This window comes from Lygodium microphyllum, chromosome 23 (genome assembly GCF_053477565.2).
Source record: "Lygodium microphyllum isolate KBCC chromosome 23, Lygodium_microphyllum_v1.1.10, whole genome shotgun sequence".
Taxonomy (NCBI): Eukaryota; Viridiplantae; Streptophyta; class Polypodiopsida; order Schizaeales; family Lygodiaceae; genus Lygodium; species Lygodium microphyllum.
Genome location: NC_141157.1, coordinates 4,652,209 through 4,663,267, shown reverse-complemented (window position 1 = coordinate 4,663,267; position 11,059 = coordinate 4,652,209). Strand labels below are relative to the sequence as shown.

Genomic DNA, 11,059 nt, shown 5'->3' with positions numbered 1-11,059 from the left:
AACTCGCTGGTGGCGTCATTGTTGTGTGGGTGGGGGTGGTTGAGGCCTCCATACGCGGACGCTTTTGGTCCTACCTTGATTCAACAGCTAGTCTTTTTGGTCCCGTGGTCACAGTTTCCGTGCTTTTCCCTTGGGCCATTTCCTTGCTGATGAAGTATTGCATCCAGGCCACCAGGTTGGACACTTCCAAGCTGGTGGGGATGCTAGGGGTGGGCGTAATGGGTTCAAGGAGGGTGCCATGAGGGTGGGGATAGGATGCAGGGGTGCTTTGCCTTTTCCTTTTGGAACTGCGGGGGGCGCGGGTTCTGGTGCCTACGTGCTAGAGCTAGGTCTCTCTTCCCTGGGTTGATTCCTGGCTTTTGGGTCATCCGCCCTGCACTGCTGCTCGATGGATTGGCGTGTAGCTTTGGCCAGGTCCTCCTCCTCTTTTCTTCTTAACTCCTCTTCCTCCTCCGCAACTCTTCTTTTCCTTTCCTCCTCAGCCTTTTTGCATTCTTCCTCTAGTTTTTCTTTTTCCTCCTGCTCTTCTTTTCTTCTCCTTTCAGCCTCTTGCTTGGATGCCTTCTTAGCTTGCCTGACTTGCTCCGTTGTTTCTTCTTCTTCTTGCTTCCTCTTCTTTTCTCTCTCCTCTGCCTCCCTGAGGGATTGCCATTTCGCTTTCTCCAAGTCTTCCCTCTCCTTTCTACGGTCTTCATCGTGTTTCTTTTTCTTTTGCGCTGCTTTTTTCTTAGTCTCCTTAACCTGCTTTTTGCTATTCTGCTCTTCCCCTTCTTCCTCGGTCTCCGTCCTATCATTGGACCTCTCGGTGTTGATGGGGAGGTGATCAGTCGGGTGTTTCTCCCTCCCCCTCTTCTGCTTCCTTCACGGCCTCCTGGATAAGCGCCATTAAGATGCCCCCGTATGCGATGAACGAGGCTTTGGAGGAGGCCCTTTTTCTTTCTGTGGCCTTCGACATCGGGGATTCTCCTCCTATTGGCATACTTCCTAAGGCTAGCGCTCGGGCTTCCTGGTCGATAGTCTTGCGCACGTAACCGTTCCAGTCGACTTCGTGCAGGGTATAGGCCGCTACATTTTCCAGTATTGGTATGCTGATCCGGTGCATCAACGCGTTGTAGCGCTGGTTGAAAAAGAGCGCATGTATGAGCTTCGCCTGTAGCCTGGTCTCTGCATTAGGGATGTCCTGAATACTGATGCCATCGTTTGTCAGCACATCCTCCTTTCTCATCCCCAGCATGGCGTATACATCCCTCTTTTGCTTCTTTTCCACCTTTGGTTCCAGTCCCAGTGCCTTCTCCACCAAGGCCAGGGTTAGACGAACCAATACTTGCTTAGCATTATGTCCTCTTCCCACTGTGACAGTGCTGCATTCGCTGTTGGGGTTGTAGGACCTGAGAAATTCCACACAACTCCTGTGCTCAGGTTCTTGTGCGAAACTTTCTAGCTACTTCTTGAGGTTGCAGTTTTCCACGACGCTCCTGGTCGCCTCTTCTGGCCACTAATTCTTCCAAATTGTGAATAGTTTGGAATTTCAATTGATTATAGGCACATCTCTCCAGGTTGATGCTGTACCGCGTTCTCTCTTCCTCCGTGAAGGGGAGTCGGTGGGCTCGGTCCTGCTGCGACATTTTTTGTTCCTATCATAAAACGTAATTTTCATTAGTGCTTACGACATAATAATCGCTAAAAAAGAAAAAACTCTATGCTTTTGAATGAATTCATTAAGGTCTAGTGCAGATTCCCTTTTTAGACTTTGACTTTTTGCCTTTTAATTCAAAGTTTTCATGCCCTATTCCTACCCCATCCGTTTTTCACAATGTATGTCTACGTACTTCACTGACTTTGATTTGATTTACTGCTTCTGATCTGATTCACCTTACCCCCTCCCCTTCAAGTTTGAGAAGAATCCTCCCTAGGATTGAGGGTTAGAAGGTGAAGGGCTTTCGACATGGCGATGTAGGGGCTACTTGCGAAGGAGCCAAGTATAGAAATTGGGGTTGTATTCCAAATGGGGTTCGCGGTCCAGGTCGGAGGGTTTAATCCCCACTTGGGTGATGTATGTGAGAACGTCAGTTAGGAAGCCGCTTGAGTTGACTCGGCTAGTAATGTGTAACTCCTCTTCGGTCAACAAGCGGTCAAGGTAGGGGTGTCCCTTGATGTGTTCTTCTATAGGACGGCCCCGCAACGTGGTTAACACTCGATATGATGTTGGCGCGATGTATGTGGGGTCGTACTCTACTGTTTTGATAGCGCGTCGCTGCTCAGCGTTGGTCATTACTCGGCATCCTTCAACTTCCCATTGCAGCCTAAGAGCGTACCAATGCCTTAAGAACTAGGATTTTGTCCTAGCAAGTTTTGACAATTCTGCCACTTCTTGGTCAGTGATGGCAGAGGTGGTTCACTGATCATACGACGTGATGAGGTATTGTTTGATTGCTTGCTCTTTTGAGATCTCACCGCTAAGCAACTTAGTAGCGGAGGTAGTGGCTTTTGCAAATGCAAATTCAAATGTTTCCCAAGAACAAGGCATTGTTTGAACTTCGACTGCGAAGGATTCATCCAATAGGCCTAAGTCGAGGCGATCGTAGCTCAAAGCTAGCGACACAAAAGTGGCGTCCAGTTGCTTAATGCAATCCACCACGTCATCCCCGATTTCCTCAACTAAATCAGCTGCTAGTGAGAGAAAGGATTTCCTCTCGTAAGAGGGCCTAAGGGTTGCGGGTGGTTGGGGTTTGGTAGGACTTGAGCATGTGGCAACGAAAAGTTGCGGTGGTGAGTGTGCTTGAGCTTGCGATTGGGTCGCTGGGATGGAGGCTAGGTTAGCAGCGGCCTCGAGTGATGGCCTGTTGCTTTCAGGAAACTAAATGTGGGTTGCCATCCTATGGAGGATGGAATGAAGAGGTATAGAATTAACAAGGATGGAGATGGAAGGGTAGACGGTGGTAATGTTGGATGTGTTCCCTGTTTTGAGGTAGCCTAATAATTTTATTGCTTGTGATGACGTAGCAAAGGTTGTTTACAATGCAAGAGGGCAATAGTAGGTGAGCAAGAAGTGGTATTTTGGGGGGGAACTGAAAGGGGAAATAGGCTAACTGAACATGACTCGAGCTTATTAAAATGTGAGATTTTGTTTCTCTTAAATTTTAAAGGTGCTCATTACTTTCTTTCACTTGTTTTAGAAAGGGATAAGCACATCAAGGTTTTAAAAGAAATTTAAAAGAAATGCTTTATGATTGATTTTGTTAATTAAATAGATAATAAACCTTATCTTTCATATTTTGTGGCCGTTGTAGATCCGAGTCGTGGCTGCCATGGATGAAAAGGGAAGGGCGTAAGGCTTCAATTCAGGCTTTCTTTTGTACTAGTAGCTGACTTGTCTGAAGGAGAGACAGAGGAGGGTGCAGCGATGGATAATAGTGGTGCGTGGCAGCAGGCGCACCGGTCGTGGAGGGGGTGGGGTGCCAGCAGCTTCTTCTTATTTTCCTTCCACTTTTGCTCTCTACCTCTTTTGCGTGGGGGCCAAGAGATTGTGGCGAGGAGGGGAAGATGCTGATTGAAGAGTTCTGGGAAATGATGATTGAAGAGTTCTGGCTGCTGCTCGTGAAGGAGATGATGACAACGCTCTCTCTCTCTCTCTCTCTCTCTCTCTCTCTCTCTCTCTCTCTCTGTACAGTCCTTCGTATCGGGTCCCATCTAACAGCCCATGTGATGCATCATGCACAGTCCAAAAGGAAAAGCCGCCAGGTTCCCGACAAGCAGCCCATTTCCCTCTTCTTCTAGTCGTTCTCCTGGTGGGCCATCTTGCGCCTCCAGGTTTCATCTCCTGTGGTATGTCCCCTTTGACAGCGAGGTCAGCATATGGTTGTAAGAGACGAGGGGTTGCTATCATATGTGTCGGAGATGGAAGGCAGAGACAAAGAGCTAGGCACCAAAAGATAGGTAGATTGAGGGTGGTGCAGTAGGAGAAATCGATGGATGGAGAATATGGAGGACATTGTTGTGTCATTGCTGAGGAGGGGGGAGGGTAAATCCTGATCCGGTGTTGTTGTGGTAGGGCATTTCCGCCCTTGAACTGGCTGTTGGGGGAGAGAGCATTGATAATTACAGTGAAAGGCACGACAAGGTTGAGGAGAATAGGTGGGCCTACCATGGAGAAGAAGAGGAACAGCCGATGAACCATACTCCCTATCCGTCTTCTGCTTCAGCTTCGCCATGCTACAAACTTGGCTGAACTGCTACCAATCTTCTTGGCTGCTATACTCCACCCTGCCTGTTGTTGGTTTAGGGGTGGTGTTTCCAACAGCGTGATTATGAACAATGCAGATTACCAATCTTTCAAGGAAGAGGTCCATCCAAACCTAGAAGCGGCTAGTAATACATAGGGCCACAGAACAAGTAGAACCTCTCTCCTCCTCAGTCGTCTTTTTCCCATGAATATTGCAATGCAAATCAAGGGCGGCCGGCCTGTCTGATGACGAGGAGGGGGGCATAAGCAGGCCCCTTCTTCTTTGTTCACATCCGCATCGATGTCTGGAAACTGAGACATGTCCTGGTTATGGCCGACATACAGGACCCGAACTTATCTAGGGTGAGTGCGCCTCTAGAATCGAGGAAGTCTTATACCAACCCAACCTGTTATCGCTGCTGCATTTCCCTTCTTTCTCTCCCCTTAAGTTGTAGTTGTTGAGACGACTTTCTTTCACAGCTGCATACCCAAAACGAAGGCAACCCTCACACAGCAACAAATGGACACAAAACAAGGGAGAAATCATACAAAGTCTATGCACACGACTGAGCCGAGCCACTCACAAAACTCTCTCTTAACAATGAACCCAACCAAACAACCCCATTATTGCATTCTATCTTACAATTGGCCATTGCCACTCGTTGCTTTAACTTTTGAGAAGCACAATATTCCCTCTTCATTTTTTTGCATTGAAATTTAGTCTCTATATAGTGATGGAGAGTTCTTTGAGGATCCCATTATTGTAAGGGATATGCCTACAAGACCATAAGATAGATCACCAATTTAACTAGGCATGGCTCATAGTAATGCACCATTTTGTGTTGCTTATAGGATATTGATAATGTAGAGTGTTGTTATGGGTGTAGTATACATGCTTCAATGTCAGCACCCTTTTCACCCACTGTACTTTGTAACTACATGTATCCTCCCATTGTTTGTTTCATGATTTTTGAAGAGCGTTTACATTATGCATTGACTATGTTAGTACCTAGTGATGCGCATGTGGATGACCATAGCATTAGGAAAAAAATGAACTCACAAATGGGCCCTTAAAAATAATATAGTTTAAGATATGGGCCTTTTGGATTGTCCAATAGGAAGGCTAGATGTTGACATCCATAGAGGGTAAATCTTCTCTCTCCAAATCTTGGGTTTTCTATTAAAAAAAGGGATAGTGGGGGATTTTTAAAAAAGGAGAATTAATAGTACACAAAATTTGAGTTTCTCTCATCTCGTATTTCCCCTCTTTTTTGGAGAATTTTCAATTTCGGTTTTTTTCCCTCTCACAAAATCAATTTGACCCAAAAGTTGAGCAGCATACCACTTTCCCTCTCTTCTCTATACTCATGAATTTCCGTCTCCATTAAAGCTCCTTGCTGAGAGTAATTAGGGTTTTGAGCGTTCTGCTTACCTCTGCACTTTCTTCTCCATGCAGCTCCAGATTTTGGGCAAAACACAGGTGCCCATCTCTCTTTGCATTTTCTCTTATTTACTATTTTTTCAATAGGGTTTGATGTCATTTCTTACTGTTATTGTTGTTTTATTGCAGAGCTTGTTTGGGGTAAGAGACAGAGGTGCTCATTTCTCTCTCCTTTCTTTCCCCCCTCTCTCTATGTGTTGTTTCTCTTTTATGTTGTGTTTTCAAAAGAATTTGATGTTGGTTTTGATTGTTGTTTTCTTGCAGAGTTTATTTGGAGCAAGAGGCAAAGGTGTTAATCTCTCTCTGTTTGGTTTTTTTTTTTTTGCTGATATCTTTTCAATACAATATAATGTTAGTTCTAACCCTTGTTGTTGTTTTATTATAGATATCATTTCGGGTGACATTGCATAAGTGCTCATCTCTCTCTTCCTTTCTCTATGTTTCCTATTTTCTATTGTTTTTTCAATATACCTTCATGTAAATACTAACTCTTGCTATTGTCTTTTGCATAGATCAATTTGGACAAGATTGGATAGGTACTCATTTCTTTCTCTCTCCCGCGTACTCACACACTCCCTCTTTCTTCCTCTCTCCATTATTCCTTTTCTACTATCTTTACAATAGAGTTTGATGCTAGTTCTAACTTAAGGATCAATTGTTGTTGCAGCACTTAACACAAGGTAGAGCAGAGATTTTGTACTCAATTTACAGGAAAATCTGTCATATTTTGTGGTGCCAAAATTTATTCATCTAATTAGTGACTTTTATGTTTGATGGGATTGATGTTTTCTTATGTCCATCATTTGCAATGGGTTTTGATTAGCAATGATTCAATCTTATCTTCAGTAGATCAGCTTATAGGTAAATTGGCCATGTTTTGTATTGCTTCTATTCATGTGACACCCTGTCGAGATTGGTTTCATACTATCGTACCATGTCTGAAAGCATAAACAACAATATTAAGCAACAACATAACCATATAGCATACTCAAATAACATTTAGACATTCAATACATAGACATTAATTGTGAATACTTACTCTTCAAATCTATTTTTTGTAAAACAAAGAACTGAAAACTACAAAGAATTATCTCTATGATTACTTAAATTTGTATTTCTTGTTGCGCTCTTTGTTTTGAGATATAAAACACCTCAATTTGATATTATTTGTAAAAGTTGTGGCCAAAATTCAAAAGTGTTATTAAGTTAGCATAGTTGTCCTCATGACTTCTGCAGCATGCTTTATATCCACTCAAAATAAAATGGCATCAAACTGAATTCTTGAAAGGTATTTCTACTTTTTCATTTGCTATGCATACATTTGAGAGGAAGAAAATGAAAGAGAATGTTGATTTGTCTTTTGTTGAAAGGCTTCAATGTTGCTCAACAATAACGTAACTTGTATCCATACGTATTACTACTTTTGATACGTTCGTACGTTAAACAAAACTTAAGAGTCATGCGTTTCAAGAAATAAAACAAAAAAACTTTACTCAATTATTTGAATTCAGTACACATCGCATGAGATATTATGTATATATAAATAAATATTCCAATGTGGCAGAGTATACAAATTTTTTTGGCCTTCCAAGATGTTATGGCGCTATAACACTCATTACAAACCTTGCATCATTAATCTAGTAAACTATGGTGGAGTCCCCTTGCCATGTCGAAGCCGAGTGATAAAGTTCATGTCTTTATCTATGATTGTGACACGCTTTGCATGGATGGCCGCAAGCTGTGTATCATCGAACAAGTCGATGAGAAACCCCTCTGCAGCTGTTTGTAGGGCCTCCATAGCTGCAGCAGTCCACCTTCCTGCTGGTGGTCCATCCCGCACTCATACCCAAAATCTTCCCATCCCTTTCAGCTCCAAGTCTTGCATGACTTCTCGAACAACCTTATGAAAAGAACTTTTCGGGATGAGAAGCTCGTATCCGCGTTGGATTCTCCTTATCTCTCGAAGGGTGACAGTGCCCAGTTTCCATCTCCTCTTCTTCTGTGGTGGTCCTTGTGCTCTATGGGGAGCATCTATTGCTGCACTAGAGGAGGCTCCACCTTGTGCTCCAGGTGGCAGGCCTTGGTGCGATCTCTTCATTTGGCCAAAATAGTGACATGCTTGCTTGGTGCATGCCATGCAAGCTCGAGGAGGGCAAGACAGAAAAGAGACAGAGGTTAGAGATGTGAAAATGGGGGAAGCAAAGAAAGCAAGATGTGAAAATGAGAAGAAGAATGAACTTTTAACCCATTTAAACCCCAAAACGAGGTTAATGCAGCTTCATACGCACTATCCATCGTGTGATCATAAATCCATAACCTTTTATTGAAATGCGACCAAACTTCACACGTGCACTCGTTAGGTGGCCAAGAGCCCTTTTTTTTTTGAAAAAAAAGTGCTTGCAAACCCCTGGTCCGAAGTCTAGCGTCTAGAGCCACTTTCAACCATTGATGTAGAGTACTACAAGACCGAGGATAATCTTGCAGATTTGTTTACAAAGGCACTTCCCCAGGCTCTTCTTCGGAGACATGCCAGATCCCTCAGCCTTATGTCTTGTCCAAGATCTGAGAGGGGGTGTTAGAGATCATCCCTTGGACACATGCATTTTCCAGGAAAGTGGCTCCAGATGCCAGACTTCGAACCAAGGGTCTGCAGGCACCTTTTTTTCAAAAAAAAAAAGGGCTCTTGGCCACCTAACGAGTGTGCGTGCGAAGTTTCATTGCATTCCGATATAGTTTAGTATTTTAAAAATTATCCCACACCAAAATTATGGATGGATTGATAATTTAGAAATCAACATTGCAACTACTGGCCCTTAGAAACTTCACACCACATAGACTATATAGAGGCATCAGGAGTAAAGTCTGCAACAAGAAATGGCAATTTTTTGCATGTTATTCCTATTGAAATTGACAATGCTAACAAAAACTGTAAGTAAGAATTGAAAATACATCGAAGATGCACAGTCAAAGTTGAGAGCGAAGGATAAATGTAAAATTTTAATTCACATTTTAAGGGCGCATATAATTGTTTTGCACTGGGATATAGTCATATATCCAATGCACGAGGATAACACTATACCAAAAAAGATAACATTACAAACTGTGTTTATTCCATTGGAACGAATGCATCCTTCACTGCTTGAAGATTTCTTACAAGTTGGAATTCCTTGGGAGTTACAATGATGCACTTCGCATGTATTGCACAACGTTGAGCATTAGTCATCAAGACAACTAAAAAGGCCTCTACATCACACTATAGAGCATGAAAACATTCTTTTATGAAGCGATCAGGTCTATCCTAACCTTGTGCCAAAAACCACCTCCTACTTTCTGTGTGGTAGAGGTCTTGCACAATCTTGCGAACAAGTCTTGAGAAGCTCGCCTTCAGAATAATGAGATCAAAAGAGTGTTGATACCTCCTAATTTCTCTCAAGGCCACTATACCTGGCTTCCACTTGCGTTTCTTGTGGGGATGTTGAGGAGGACCCTTGTGAGGGCGGCTTGAGGAAGGTGGATTAGGTTGAGAAGGAGATGCATCTAAGCTAGTAGATGCTCCAAGGGCTAAACACGATATAGGGCTCTGAGCGCAAGCTTATTTGCAACTACCTTAGACCTAGCCATCTTTCCTGCACAAGAGATGTGAGAACTCAATGAATAAGATAGAAAGTGAAACCCTCTTTTATATAACCCTAAACTGTGAGACTCATTCACATAGATACACACTCTCTCTTTCTCTCTTAAACTATGAATTGCATTCACACTGAACACAATGTTCATCTTACTATCTTATTGTTTCACTCTTTAAACATTATTGTTTTTCCCATGTAAATAAAGTGGAGAAATGACCATTTGAAGCAACATTTGGATCACCATTGACATATTTGATAATACTTTAAAATTATATTATGTATTCTCCTTTTGAAGGGTTTATAGAAATTAATGCTAAATATTATTGCTTTGTTGTTTGCATAATGTGCTCCCAGGCTAGGTCTTTATGAAATCCTAGCATGGATACTGCATATAGTGGCGGAGCAGATAAATGTGCACCCCAAAAACAAGTGTTTAATACCATAGAAGGTGGTGAGAAACCCCACCATATGGCAAAGGAATGGGCTCGAAGATTAGCACATCCAGTGGGAGGTGAAGAGGATACATTGAAGAAGCTTGGTGATCAACCTAAGAAGACAATGTCTACATGAAACTACAAAGCTAGATGAGAAAAAGCTAGTTGAAGGAGAAATTGGGGACTTATCAGATGATAGGGAGGAAATCATTTCAGAGGTCTATGGGGGCAATGAAAATTTGAGGAAGAAGAATAAGTGAAAAAGAACTTTGAAGGAGAAGAGTAAGGTTTCCGCTGAGTAAATGGTGCTTGGTTAAAGAGGTAAAGGACCAACAAGCATTCACCTTGCTAGAGTATCACTAACTTAAAAGATCTTAACATTAAACCTCCAAACTAAAGTCGTAGAAGAAACTCTTATAGCCTTGTTTGAAGCTCTTAACATTACTTGCTCTATAATATTTTTAGCACATGGCCTCATTGTATCTTCTTTTTTCACACACAATATTAGTTATAATGGAATGATGACATCTTATTTTGTCTAGTGCTTATTATTGATTTACATTTGTTTACTATTGTGTTGGTTTTTTTTGTGGCCATAGTATACATTTCAAGTTCAATTTCTTTTCCTTTAGTTTTTGAAGACAAAGGGGAGCTATACCTAATTGCACAATCATTGATATTGAAGTGCATGAAAGAAATACAATGGACAACAGTAGTATGAAAGGTTAAATCTAAAAGTTTTTTGCAACAATTTTGCATCTCAAACACAATTCAAGTCAATAAATAATTTAGATTTTGTAATTAATTTTATGATATCAATTGATATAAGTGCTTCTCAAGACTTTATACAATATACATTTGTATGTGGTAGAATTAGATTGGATAGCAAAGATAGAATAACTAGAAAATGAGGTAGACAAATAGGTCTATGATAGACATATAGATGTACACATGCAAGCAAATAAAATGAAGGAAGATCTGGATGATTGGAATAGAGAAGATTTTATTAGCGTGGCCGCAATTGCAATATGTAGTTCAAACTTTTGTCAGATCACATAATACCCATGTGCTCCGCAGGCCATAAGAACACCCCCCCTTTAATAGATTTAATTGAAAAAAATTTATTACCCTTCCCCCCCTTGTCTTTGCTGAATGGGGGGGAAGGAAGAGGATGACATGGTGGAGAAAGATGATAGTGTCGATGAGGAAGGAGGAAACAGGCGACAATAACAAAGAGGAAGAAGAAGATATAGTCGAGGGGAATAGGCCATGGGCCTACCACCACCAATTTTCAACAGTGTCGCCATGCAGTCCGACAGGTGGTGGGTGGGGG

At 42.1% G+C, this 11,059-nt stretch overlaps 1 long non-coding RNA gene across 1 annotated transcript; it reads left to right on the top strand.

Annotated features, from left to right (window-relative positions):
- The first annotated feature begins 3,928 nt into the window (after positions 1-3,928).
- LOC148015825 (uncharacterized) lies at positions 3,929-6,625 on the top strand. Its single transcript, XR_015688084.1, has 3 exons — positions 3,929-4,585; positions 4,703-5,817; positions 5,928-6,625. It is a non-coding gene; the product is annotated as an uncharacterized LOC148015825 (long non-coding RNA).
- Positions 6,626-11,059: the final 4,434 nt, after the last annotated feature.